Genomic DNA, 14,418 nt, shown 5'->3' with positions numbered 1-14,418 from the left:
TAAAAAAATTAAAAAAGGTAAAAAGAAATAATACACAGTTATAAAGCTCAGGAATTATCAATGGGAACTTACAATGGGTTGATATGATTTAAAAAATAAAATATTTGAAAAAATCCACTTACAATATGCTAAAAATGGCAAGAATACTTAAAACAGGTTTTAAAATTTTTAAAAAATAAAACAAGTTAAAAATAAATACTAAATGGGTTTAAAATTCAGGAATGTGATTGGTCAGATGCTTACAATGAGTGTTGCTGGTGTTTCGTGTGATTTACTGAAATGAAAAAATATTCAATTTAAAAACGGCAAGAGCTCGTATGAAAAAAAAGTTCTTAAGTATCTTTGTTGTAAGAGCTGCACCAGAACTAGTGTATTCATATACATCAGAAAAGTAGCTGAACGTGACTGGTTTATATTCAGTTATATGCATTGGGGACGAAAAGGAGACTTACATGGATTTTATTAGGTTTTAGGAATCAGAACATTTATTTTTACACATTTATGCCTACGAGCAGAAATAAGTTCCTGCTTTCAGCGCTTTTATTGTTTCTGCTTGTAACCTCGAACAGAGAAACCTAGTACTGACTCACAGAAACGCCCCGGAGTTTCTGTGTTTCTGGGATTTAAGAGGGATGTACTGTATGAAGACAGTAAAGGGAGTTTTTTTTTCCCGCTGTAGAGTATGAAGGCGGTTTGATGAGTCTGGAGGGAGGAGACGAGCATTCCGCACGGGGAGCGCAGAACAACGAGTTTCACCTGCAGCTCGCCGAGTCCTGTCCTATATAACCGCTGAGCCTGGGACACACTGAGTCTCTAACCAGTGTTTGAGATGTAAAGGGTTAAACCCAGAAGTCGAGAGTGGAGTTTTTTTATAAGTGTAAGATTAAGGGAATAGGGTTTTGGTGGGTTTGGTGCACAGCAGAGGTTTCGGTTTAGGTTTAGTTTGCTTTTGACACATTTGTAACGGCCATGGCGGCCTGTAGGGTCGGCATGCACCGTTACTTTTGCTCACTTTTGGTGTATAAGGGTGGTGAGGGTTCGGCTCACTCGGGTGATATTTCACGGTTGGACTTTTCAAGGAAGGTGTTACAGAAAGGATTAAGGCATTAGATGTCAAATGCTTAATCACTTTGCTGAAGGGAATTGGTTTTGACATTAGTTTCAATCGGCGAAGTTACTGGAACAATTTTGGATAAAAATAGAGTAGAAAAAAAGATGTGGGCCTGATTAGAATGTTTGAATGGCAGAAGCTGATGGATCTTTCTAATGTGGTGTGAGCCTGGTCAGTACCTGGATGGGAGACCTCCTGGGAAAAACCAAGGTTGCTGCTGGAAGAGGTGTTAGTGGGGCCAGCAGGGGGCACTCACCCTGTGGTCTGTTTGGGTCCTAATGCCCCAGTATAGTGACGGGGACACTATACTGTAAACAGGCGCCGTCCTTCGGATGAGATGTAAAACTGAGGTCCTGACTCTCTGTGGTCATTAAAAATCCCAGGGCGTTTCTCGAAAAGAGTAGGGGTGTAACCCCGGTGTCCTGGCCAAATTTCCAATTGGCCCTCACCAATCATGGCCTCCTAATAATCCCCCCCTATGAATTGGCTACATTACTCTGCTTTCCTCCCCACTGAGAGCAGATGTGTGGTGAGCGTTCTGGCGCACTATGGCTGCCGTCGCATCATCCAGGTGGATGCTGCACATTGGTGGTGGTGGAGGGGAGTCCCCATTACCTGTAAAGCGCTTTGAGTGGAGTGTCCAGAAAAGCGCTGTATAAGTGTAAGCAATTATTATTAATTAATAGGACTGTGATTGTTCGCATGTTTAATGAGATGGTGATGAAGGAAGATGTTGTGACATGGTTGTCTAAGTATTGTTTAGTGAAAGGTGAGCTTCAGAAAGTCTTGGATGATGATGGCATCTGGAACTGTGCATGGAGAGTACCTGTTTCATTGCATGAAGACAAAAAATGGTTATGGTGGATTTAAACACATTCCTTCTTTGATTGGATTAGGTGAAAATAGAGGCCTTGTGTTCTACCAAGGGCAGCCAAAACCGTGCAGGAGATGTGGGGAGCTGGGTCACTTTGTGGATGCCTGTACAAAGGTGGTGTGTGGTAAGTGCAAGGAAATTGGACATGCATATACTGAATGTACAAGCGTGAGGAAATGTAATCTCTGTGAGTGTGAAGGTCATGTGTTTAAAGACTGTCCAAATTCCTTTGCAAATAGAACAAAACTGGGAAGACCAATGCTCTTCCAATAGCCTGCCACCTGTGGAGACTGAAAGTGCTCAAATGAAATGTACAGAACAGAGGGTGCAGTCTAAAAGAGACATTAGATTTAGAAAATGATTTAACTCAGAAGAGCAGAAGAGTGAGGGAAGATCATTTTCCGAGTCCTCAGGTAGGTTCTCCCATGGGTTTAGATGTCTCCAATATATGTGATCTTACTGACCAAGCTTTAGAACCAGAGACTCAAGGAAGGCAGGTGGAGATATATCCTATGGATTGTGGGGGTGGTGGAGGAGGAGACAATTAAAGCAAAAGGGGGGGGAGGCCTGTATAGTAGGTGTCACCTACTGAATGATTGTAGCCAGAGCTTTAAGTCTCCCCTGGTCCTACTTAATTATGGCTCTTAATATTGTGTCCATAAATGTGAGAAGCATTCGCTCCAAGTTAAGGGCAAGGAATATACTATCTTTTGTGAGGAAGGTAAATGCTGATATTGTGTTGTTACAGGAGTGTGGGTTACCCTTTAAAAACGGCTATAAGGATATGGAAGAACTGGGGACATTGGGCCCATCAATCTGGAGTGGGTCCAAAGAAAATAAATCTGATGGTATAGCTGTTCTAATTAAAAATAAGATGGTAGAGGTACGTCAGCACCTTGTAGTGAAACCAGGGAGAGCACTGGTGGTGTATCTGGGTTTCATGAATGTCTAATTTAAACTCTTAAATATATATTGTCTGAGTTGCTCACATGACAGATATGTCCTAATTCAGGAACTGAGTATATTGATTGGGATGGGATTTTAATTCTCTTTTAGAAAGAGAAGTCAGAATGAGGGGCGAGAGGCGGGTCCAATTTGATAAATCATCAATATTATTGCAAACATTATGTAAAGATTTTAAACTGAAAGATGGCTTCAAACTTCATAGTCAGGGGAGGGCAGGTTTCACATGGGACTAGTCTAATGGGACCCAAGCCTCACGCATTTTGTTTGATACGTGATTTTACTTGCACGACCGCAGGCCTAACCCCTGTTTTTTTTTCTTTGACCATTGTCTGCTGTCATGTACAATTTCTATTCCAACAGCTGTTACTGTGGGGAAGGGTGTGTGGAAGCTTGATATTTTGCTTCTGGAAGGTGAGGAAGTGACGCACAGGTTCAGGGAAAGATATAAGGAATGGCGGTCTTTGTATGACCTGTTTGACACAAGAGCACAGTGGCCGACCCTGCGCTCTGACCCCCAGCTTCTCTCCCTGTCTGTGTGTCTCATGGAGTTAGAAAGACTACAAGCTGTGCAAACTTCCAAATCTTTAACATCATTTCAAGGGTGTATGATAGATCATTCACAAGATCAAATGGCTGTTTATTATTGTAAGAACTGTAGTTATCTACTGTTCTTTTTACTCTTTTGCTTGCATTATACAGCCGTTAAGTGCATTTAGAACCTAAGAGATATCCAACTGATTAACCTGTCTGATGAATGTTAAATGGGTTGTGACATTTGGCAAAGTTTTTTCTACTGCTTCTGATCTTATACAGTGGTCAGAATCTCTCATCCAAAAGCTGATGAGTGGGAGGGGGGGAAATTAGTGTGTAAAAAAACATTAAAGAGCATAAGGGTTTTCATCACATGGACTTGTTTGACTGTTTAGGATTAATGTTTTGGTGCCAGATCAATTAAAGGACAACAACCAGAAACACTGGTTCTCAGACTGAACGCATTCTCCTTCAATAATCTTTTTTACCAACAGGTGAGTGGAGTTGCCATGGCCACCAGAATGGGACCCAGCTATGCCAATATCTTTGTTGGCTGGGTAGAAGAACGCTTCTTCGCTTCCTACACTGGCTATGTCCCTGACCTCTACAAGCAATATATCGATGGCTGCGTCAGTGCCACCACATGCTCCAACGATCAGCTTAAGTGCTTCCTGCACCATTTCACCAACTTCCACCTGTCCCTCAAATATATGGTTAACATATCTTCCACTACTCTTCCGTTTCTGGACATCAACTTCTCCATCAACTACCCCAGACTCTCCACTTCTGTTTATTACAAACCCACGGATTCACACAGCTATCTCTTGTTTTCACTCCAAACATACTAAAAATTCTCTCCCTTTTTCACAGTTCCTTCGGCTACAACAAATATGCAGCAACGACATCGACTTCCAGAATCAAACCCTCAAAATCTACTCCTTTTTCATCAACAGAGGATACCCCAGCAGTGTTATTGACAGGGCCCTTGCCCGAGCCAAAAACACCCCTTGGACCATCAACCCAATCAGGAACTCCCACCATAACAACCGCATTCCTTTGGTGCTTCCCTAACACACTTCCTATCCCCAGGACTGTTAACGACAACTTTTCCATCCTACAGGATGATCCCTCCATTGGGGCCCTCTTTTCTGACCGCCCCATCATCTCATATTGGCAATCACCTAATCTGCGCAACCTTCGTGTTCACAGCTCCCTTGACCGCTCTCAGCAACCATCCACACCAGGTACTTTCCCCTGCAACAGAGCTCGCTGTATCGCCTGCAAGTACACATCCAACACCACACTCATTCAACGCACCTCAGGACAATTCTGGATCACCCAGATGGCATCTTGTACCTCCAGCAACCTTATTTACTGTATCTCTTGCAGTAAATGCCCAGTTTCTCTCTATATTGGAGAAACAGGAAGGAGACTTGGAGACCGCTTCAGAAAACATGTCAGGGCTGTGAAGATTGAAGATCTCTCCAAAAACCACTGTTTCTCATTTCACCTCTGATGGCCATGACCACTCTAATCTCTACGTCTGTGTTCTCAAAGATGGTTTTCTGAACTCATACATTAGTAAGACTACTGAAACCAAACTTATCCTGCAGCTAGGATCACACCTTCCCCCTTCTCTAAACGACAGACTACTATTCTACTAAGTTTTTCTCCATTCATTGGAAGTTTCATTTCACACCTCTCAACACCTTTTCTGACTTCACACCTCTTGTTTGGCCTCTCTTTCTGTCCCCTGCTCCCGCCTCTCACTCCTCCTCCCTCCCAGCCTTTGTTCTCCCACTACATTACCTTTGCCTACTGCCTTCTCTCTCTCACACCTGAAGAATGCTCCACGGCCGAAACATTGTTTTCTCTCTTCTTTTTTTCAGCATGGAATAAACCTATTACTTGTTCCTTAACAACCGGAAACAATATCTTCGGTCTTTCCAGAGCTGTAAGTAGTCATTCCAAGTTTATTAACTTGTCTCTGTGCTTGTATGTACTCTTCAATAGCCACTGATGTTCTGTACAACAGCTATTTTTAAAAATAAATTTGCATTTTTTTGGACTGCTTTTAAAGAATTGGCACATTTGGCAGAGCGGCGGCTCTGTGGCTAAGGATCTGCACCTGTGGCTGGAAGGTTGCTGGTTAACATCCCACGGTCGGCAGAGGAATCCTACTCCATTGGGCTCCTGAACAAGGCCCTTAACCCCAACTGCTGCAGGGGTGCCGTATAAATGGCTGACCCTGCGCTCTGACCCCCAGCTTCTCTCCCTGTATGTGTGTCTCAAGGAGAGCAAGCTGGGATATGCAAAATAGGAATTTCTAATGCAAGAAATTGTATATGGTCAATACAGTGATCTTATCGTATTGGCACATGGTAATCTCCAAGGAACAAGTAATAGGTTTATTCCATGCTGAAAAGAGAAGAAGAAAACACAATGTTTTGACCATGGAGCCTTCTTCAGTTATGATTTGATTTTTTACAATCATACCCACACAAACTTTGCAATTTTAAAAAATCTTGCAAACACAACCCAGATATGTTGACTTTTAAAAAACAAAAACAATTTGGGGTATTTTTTTTAAGAAACACATACTTCTTTTCTAGTTTTTTATGTGGCTGTGACTGTCAGAAATCATCAGTGAAAAGGTATGCAGATCCTGTGCAGATGCAGGAGCAAGTAGTTATTGAGACAGGCGAAGAATCCAGACCGAGATTGTTAGGTGAAAGGTAGATCGAAATACTGGAAGTACAGAGAGAAGCAAACAATTCAAAACAGAAGGTAAGGTCCAAGGTCGAGAGGCAAAAGGGAGTTCAGTAACCAGTAAGCGAGATTCAGAGTAAACGCGAGGTAGAACTCTCAAAGAGAAGACTCAATACCGAGTAGCTGGAAGCGGGTTTGAATGGTTAAAACAGTGCTTTGCTGGTGGATTAACAAATGTTATTATTAACCCGCTGCTGGTACTGGTTAGTTCTTTTGTGAGTTGATCTCCCCTGGCTGGTGGTCGTGACAGTGACAGAATGCTGTTTTGTGATTGATGCTATATCAAAATATAGGGTCCCTCAAAAATTAAACACAGAAATAAAAACATTTAATGGACTGTTGCACTCCTACACTATTAATATCCAATGGGAGTTGAATTTCAATTATGTTTCCACTTCATTCAGATGTGTTCCCTATTTTTCAGGTTGTTGGCAATGCCACATGTTAAAGGAGGACAGAGGAGTAGGAGACCAGACCTCTGGTCAAGGGCTGGTGGAGTAGGGAATGAGATCAAAGAATTTCTGAAGTTTTCTAAGCAAGAAAAAAAAAATTAGGTGGCATGACAATATGTGGTCAACACTGTCAAACAGAGTCCTTGGAGAGGATTGCTCCAGCAACAGGAAATGGTTATCAGTATCTGGCATGAAGATAGAAAAAAAGTAAGAATCCAAGTGCTTAGGGCGCAAAAGGAGGTGAGTATTGGTAAGGATTCCAAACCAGATGACAGTACACAATCTATAGTTAATATTTCAAGTCAAAGTGAGGGACATAGTTTGGAAGGCAACACAGAGCTTAGAAGTTCATCAGGAGATACAGAAGATGCATGGGCAGCACACGGCAGCACAGACAGTGGTGACATGTTTGAAGGGGAAAAAATCTGTGTAGAATCAGAAAAAAAGCCTGAAGAACACAGTGAATATTCCCAGGGGGCAAGCTCGTCTGGGACGTCACCTCAGGATAAAAGGGGATTAAGAAAGATTATGTCTGTGCCTAAAACTTTCCAAGTATGTCTGAAGGCTGAACGATGGAGAAAAATACCAACTCTAAAAGGTACATCTAAACTAAGATGACCATGGACCCATATGTTATATAGCGAGTTCAGGAAGATAAATCCTTGCTGCCCAATAGCCTTAAAATACCAATGCATCAGGAAAGAGAACAGCAGAAAAAAAAACTTTCTTATAATTAAAGCAGTCTGTACTTTCAGTTCCTACCTTCAGTACCTTCAGTTCAGTACTTTCAGTTCCTGTAATGTAAAATACACAATGACAACAAGACAAACCAATGGGCAATGATGACATCACAATTGATGTTGTACGAGTAGGGCAAATACAACACAGTGAAAGGGAAACAAAATTTCGAAGTCTGATTTCGAAAATTTATCTAAGGCTCACAAGCAAGTATTAAACACTTCAGCATTTACTGTTCGAATACCACACTTTGTCAAAACACTGCCGCTTCTTAAGCTAATAAGTAACGGTTTTTGAGCACGCATTGTGTTGTTAATGCTTATATTAAAAAAAGCATAAATTCACATAATGGAATTTGGACTGAACAAAGTAGTCCAGCCCCTTTACAACATTACATATCTACTGATTAAAGCTTAAAACTACAGCAGCAGGAGTAACAATAATGGCAACAACATGTTTGGAGTTCGGCATTTCATTTATTCTGCGGAAACATCTTATCGGAATGAACTGCCCGAAATAAAAGAGTAATTGCGGCTTCAGATCGTTATTACAGAGCATTGCGTTGTTCTGTTCATGCTGACTACATGCTTTAAATTTGTCATTTACTGTAAGCGTTGCTTTTCCAGGTTTTTCTGAAATTCCTCGCATTTGAGCCAGTACTAAAATATTTCATTCCCGTCGCTGAATACATCGTGGAAACGGTATTTGCAACGGAATGCTGTCACACATAAAACCTTTTTGTTATTCGGTTCTGAAGTTTGAAAATGAAAATAAAACGGGGGTCACTTCATAGGCTTGAAAGAAGTCCAAGCAGCATAAAAACCCGCGAATTCTCACAAATTGCACTGCGCTGCAACTTTCTTCTGCTGCTTTTATAAATCAGCCTTAAACATTTGAATGCATACCTTACCGCTGCTAATCACATTCACGTGTTTACGAAGCTTTTTTCTGTCCGTTATGTTTTTTGCTAAGTAGTTTCTCCGTTTTCCTCGTACTGTGATTGTCAGCGAGCACAACAAGACTGAAACAGTGTAAAAGCAGGTAAAAAAGACAGGGTAAAATGCCTGACTGTCGGGAGTGGGATTTGAATCCGTGCCTCTATTTGGAGAGCGAAACACAAAGCTTAAAAGACACGAAGCTGTGAATTTGCTGTTTTAAACTGCTCGACTATCCTGAAAAAATGTGTGCTGATTGCACCAGTCGCATCCGATTTTCCGTAACTTTAGGACGATTGATACGGCTGGACTAACACAATTTGTGGCGTTTAGCATGACATGGAAAACGGTACCGGAGCATTCGGGTCCGGACTACCAGACTCAGAAACAGTTTTTACCCCCGCACTATCAAACTATTAAACTCCCCGCCTCTCTCACTCTCACCTCACCTCTCACCTATGACCTGAACCTCACAGTGCCTTCTTTCTTACCAAAAACCCAAACACACATTGAAAATCTACCTCTACCATACATGTCAAAAAGCTCACCCCATCATTTCTATCCCTTTATTTCATTCTTTCGATGCATGTTTTTGCACATAACCTGTTACCTTTTTGTTGTTTTGCACGCTGCCTGTTGTTTTTTGGACATCGGCTGTTGTCTCTGTCTTTCTTTTGTTATACAATTGTATTGTTGTTGTGTTTTTTTCTTTGTACTACTTATGTCCGAGAGCTAGCTAAATAGCATTTCGTTATACCATATACCTGCGTATGAGTATAATGACAATAAACTTGAACTTGAACTTTAAACTTGAACTTGAACTTGACATAGTCTTGCAGGCAGTATATTAATTTATCGTTAACTCGTTTAAAAAAACACGGTCTTCTCGTTCCTAAGTCAGATTTTTTTGTGCTTTCGAACGTTACTTCCAACCTGGACTGACAGCTCACCAGATCTGTTTGTGATCAGACCATGGAGTCGGGGGCTGTATCAAGCGCACGTTCCTTCCCAATGCTGAGGCGATCATTCGGAAGATGGGTGTGAAGAGAGACACGTTTTGTCGACTAAAAAGCAAGGCAGGATATGCAAGAACACTAATCACTTGCAACACTTATGTTCTTTTGTTATTGAGACTCCTACATTGCAAGTTTTTTTGAAGACCTTGAAACAGGCATGGGTGGGGTTTGAAACCACAATCTTCAGTTTACAAGACCAACACCTTACCACCTGGCCACTGCACCTTTGAGTAAATATGGGAATAATGTTGTTCAAATGTTTTTTTTCTGAACCTGGTTTACATCGCCTGGAGGTAGCAACAACAATAAAAGGGATACTTAACAAGGAGATACGCCGTAGCAGTGTGACTCCAACAGATGCTCCTGAAGAGGCTGGAGGTTTAAGCCAGCTTCTTAGAGCGCTCGGCCGCGTTACTATCAACAGCGGCTCTTCAGCTCTTGTTGTTTGACCTAGTGGTTTTATAAGGCGTGGAAATGACCGCAACTTCGTTTTCTGAGATGCTTTCTCTCACGTGGTGAAATCTCGACCTCTTTGACATCTCTGGCTATAGTTCTTCTGTAGAGCACCTCTGCTTATAGTGCCCTTGAAGTCATTTTATTTTTACAGGAAGACGCATTCCCTAACGATCTCTCCTGTTTTAGAAATGCTTCATAAGGCGTGTTTGATTCAATGGACAAACAGTATACTAATTGTACAATGCAGATCTATGCGGCATTCGTACTGGATTTGACTGGGATTCTGAAATACTTCTTGAAAAGGTATTCAGATTTTCTTGAACCTATAATAAAAACACAGACCTGAAACTCCCTAGCTTCCAATCTCTAAAGTTGCTGTCCTTAAACTCGGACGTGATGTTCTGCAGACGTGCAGTGTCCCTTTACTCTCGTTGTTTTCAAAACGACCTCCGTTGTCGAGCGCAGTTAAAGTGGAACTGGCCTGACTGCACAGGAAAGTACGGAATGATAAAACGTTTCTACGGCTCAAAATGTCCCTTTAGACCCTCGTCATGTCTCTGTGAGGAACGGGTAGGTAGAGAGGTTTAACAGATGCTAATGATGTTTCACACGGGGTGTTACCTGTTGCAGTGTTTCAAAAGATGTGTTAGCGGACCACAGATTATCTTGAAAAGATTTGGGTTTGCACTGGCTGGGATTCAAACCTGACTCAATTATTTGGAAGGCGCCTGTACCACCAACGCACTTCCGAGAAGCACCTGCAAATTATTACAATCCTCTCTCTCACCTACAAAGTTATGGAGACACAGACTTCCAATGAAAACTCAAGGCTTTATTCACTCAAGGCTCCACTCTTTTGTTGTGATGTCATTTTAATTAATATTAGCTTTGATAAGGTGTCATTTTTGCCTCTTAAAGGTAAAGTCTGCTCCTTTCTTCCTGGTATAGAAAGAATGTGTTCCATCTTTGTTTAAAAACACCAGTAAAAGTAAATTATTCAGCTCTACCGCCTGTGTGCATTGACAAGACATCTCAAAAGGACATATTAAATAAGAACACGATCCTTCCTGTTACCATTCCTGTGGTTGGGGTGTTGTTTCACCCTTTTACGTTAAATCATCAGTACTGCTGTTTTTCTATGCATAGTTTAATCAAGAGCACTTAAAAGATGCAAAAAGCTTTCAAATAAAATAGAATTGAAAGACAGTCGAGTAAGGAGGTAGAAAAAAAGCACTCCCCCGTCTGGGAATCAACCACCGTTGCCCATGTAACTGGATACAAAAATAACAGATTCATTTGTGCCCAGTCTCTTGAAGCTTCGATGCGATTATTTTTCCTTCCTTATTTCTTCATTCCTATGAATTTACTCTGTAGTAGAAGAAACGCGAAAGTGGGAAACTGCAGGCATTCTTCGTGAGTGGTGTGATCAGTGAGCATTTAGACATCTCTAAGTCTGTTCCGCAAATTTTAGCATCGGGGATGTAGCTCAGCGGTAGAGCGCATGCTTCGCATGTATGAGGTCCTGGGTTCGATCCCTGGCATCTCCAGGTGCTTTATATTACAGTACTCAGATTGCAATCTTCTGGTGAGTGAGAACTCTTTGCTCGTGTTCAGAGAGAGCCAGGTTTACACAATTAAATGCAGGCACACTCGACGTGCTGCAGAGTTGCGCTGCTGTTTTAAATGTACCTCTTTTAGTTCTGTTAAATCCTAAATTATTTGAACTAATAATTTAGTTCAAATTCAGGAAATCCTGAGATTGCTTCACACTTGTCATGGCTGTTGCAGAAAACACCTGTTGAATCTCACCCGGGATTTCCTGAGAGATCATTCAGCGAGCGAATCCTCCTTCTGAACTCCGCACTAAACTGAAAGCTTCACGAACTCCTCACTGCGTGTCCTGTACTGTTACAAGTGCTCTCGTGTAGATGTGAAGCACAGCCATAAACACACTTTTAACTTTTTCCGTTTGTTAAGGAAAATGCAAAAGAGCATGACAAGTATTGAACGTATAAAATATCCATGGCACAACTCGAGAAAGTACTGAAGGACTACACATCGACTTTTGATGATTACAAGAGATTCAAGAAACACAATCGTCCGCAGCTGGGTTTGGATCCTGAACTCTAGAGTTAAAAGAACATAAGCGACGGATATGACCTATAAACTCTCTTAATTGTCTTATAGTTTATTAAATAAAATAATTTCTTAATAAATTCTAACTGTTGAGAGACGATTTATTGAATTTTAACAATATCACAATTACAAACTTTTTCGGTTAAACTGTTATTCACATACTCTAACGTAAATAAACGTGAGTGTCTTCCGGTGTGTGAGACAATTTCTCCAAAAAATATTTGTTAGTCTGTCGGGAGGCTGTGCAAGGTGTTAAGAAATAGATTTTCTAAAAGACAGGCTCCCTAAGCTTAACATCAAGGCTGTTTTCTCTACAGAAATGCTCTTTAAATTTCAGCACTGTTGCAACTCCCTTTATAAAGGGTGTGCACACGTATACAACAAAGGCATTGAAAGATTGTTTTAATTATTGTTCCAAAAAATGTTCCATTTGTTTTCTTTTTAATGTTGTTGATTAAAAGATTTTATCAAATGAGAAAAAAATCTGAATGTGAAAAAAGGTCCAAATGCTATTGAAAAAAATCAGTAATGTGAGGAAAGATGGATTGTGGGAGCCCCTTAACTACCCATGTCATGCTGTATTTCTCACTCATTTTACTGGGATTGGTGCCGTCGCTTCTGGATAGTCTGTCAGTGGTCATTCCAGACGGGTCAGGTATGACTGCTCTTCGGAACAAGAGACACGTGACTTGCGAGGATCCCGACAGTGTCTTCCTTCTTTCAGAGCCCGGATAGCTCAGTCGGTAGAGCATCAGACTTTTAATCTGAGGGCCCAGGGTTCAAGTCCCTGTTCGGGCGGCTGTGCCGTTTTTAATTCTATTGTGAATGTCATTCTAAATAGTCTTTTATCTTTCACTCTTCTAGCTGTACTGTGGTTATTTTAAATGTCCATTACTTGTATTTACAGTAGTGTATTTAGTGTTTCATTTCAAAAAACGAAAATGTTCAAGTAGATCTTGTCACTCTACTCCACGTAATCATCTAAATTAAATCACAGTAGAGTACAGCTCACACAGTGAGAACTCTTGAATACGACAAGAGGAAAGGTACACTGCACATCTGCAGAACATCACGTTCGAGTTTACAGTGACAGCAGAGGTTGGAAGCGAAGTAGTTTTTATTACTTGCTCGCTGAACGATCTCTCAAGAAAACTCGGTGGAGATTTAGCGGGTGTCTAATAATCACGTTCAAAAAGGTGACGATAAGTTTTTTTTTAACTAGGTAGCCTTAATGGCAACACGGTGTGAGTAGATCTTAAAGCAGCCGCAGAGTACCCGTAATGGCAACACAGTGCTTTGAGTTCGTCTTTTCTTATTTCTTCTGCAGAACCAGTGGAATCGGAATATACTGATCCGCATAAGAAGCGCTTTCGGTTTCTGATCATTTTTTATTGAGCGCTGCTCTAAGTAGCACAGGCAAGATGGCTGTTGGTCTAAGGCGTTGCGTTCAGGTCGCAGTTAACCCTGGAGACGTTTGTTAAAATCTCACTTCTAATAAAGAGGTCTTTCTCGTTAGAGTAGAAACGATAGAAGCCTTAAGCGGGAAAAAAATCACAACATCTCGCATTTCACGTGTTTAATGTTAACTGTCTCAGTGGTTGCCTCGGTGATTGATGGCTCTTCTCCCTCGCAGGGTGACGGTAAATTCTTCAGAGAGGGAGTCTTCCAAGCACGGCTTTTCTTTATCAAGAGCTGAGACAACAGAAACAGACTTCCAACTGACATGAATTACTTCTTGAGCGTTTATGACTGTCTTTAAAAGCTGAGAGCAGGTGAAAAAGTCTTTGGAAAGGAGTGCTGACAGTAAACAGAGCTGACGCTCAGCTGCAGACAAGCGCTCCTCTTTAGTATAGTGCTGAGTACCCCCGCTTGTTGCGCCGGAGAGTGGGGTACGTTTCTGTGACAGGGCGTTGGTTTAATTTTTTAACAACCTGACTTCACTTAAAAAGTGTACTACGTTTCGTACTAGTTAGTGCGGTAGAATATGGAGATCATCTCCAGCTTTGAGCTCAACTGCAACAAGAAGTCATGCTAAATGTAGTATAGTGAGTAGACATCGCGAGACAACAGAACGAGAGAGTAGAAGGCAGGAATATATGGTGTAAAGGCGTGATCTGTGTAGTTAATAAAATAGTTAAAATAATATAAAAACGTCTCTAAATTTAGATACACAACATTTATGGCGACGAGAGATGAGTGGTTAACGGACTCAAAGCAAGCAGAACACTGCTGATTTTAGTTCTCTTGCTGGTAGAAACGAACTTCTGAATTTTCAGACTTTTCGTTTAGCTTGCGCCATGGAAGATATGGTAGCCGCGCCGAGAAGCTTTGCTTATGCTCAGCTTTTTCCACCATTTCTACTGAACCTCGGAGCTCCGGATTTGTATTCGGAATACAAGATATGGATGGAGTCCTACAGATTTTTTTAAATAGC

At 41.4% G+C, this 14,418-nt stretch overlaps 2 non-coding genes across 2 annotated transcripts; both read left to right on the top strand.

Annotated features, from left to right (window-relative positions):
- The first annotated feature begins 11,323 nt into the window (after positions 1 to 11,323).
- Positions 11,324 to 11,395, top strand: trnaa-cgc (transfer RNA alanine (anticodon CGC)). Its single transcript has one exon. It is a non-coding gene; the product is annotated as a tRNA-Ala (tRNA).
- A 1,314-nt stretch (positions 11,396 to 12,709) lies between these two features.
- On the top strand, positions 12,710 to 12,782 carry trnak-uuu (transfer RNA lysine (anticodon UUU)). The gene has a single exon. It is a non-coding gene; the product is annotated as a tRNA-Lys (tRNA).
- The last annotated feature ends 1,636 nt before the right edge of the window (positions 12,783 to 14,418 follow it).

The sequence above is a fragment of the Lepisosteus platostomus genome, chromosome 5 (assembly GCF_059453375.1).
Source record: "Lepisosteus platostomus isolate fLepPlt1 chromosome 5, fLepPlt1.hap1, whole genome shotgun sequence".
NCBI lineage: Eukaryota > Metazoa > Chordata > Actinopteri > Semionotiformes > Lepisosteidae > Lepisosteus > Lepisosteus platostomus.
Note: the sequence above shows the minus strand (reverse complement) of the source record. Positions and strands in the feature narration are given on the sequence as shown.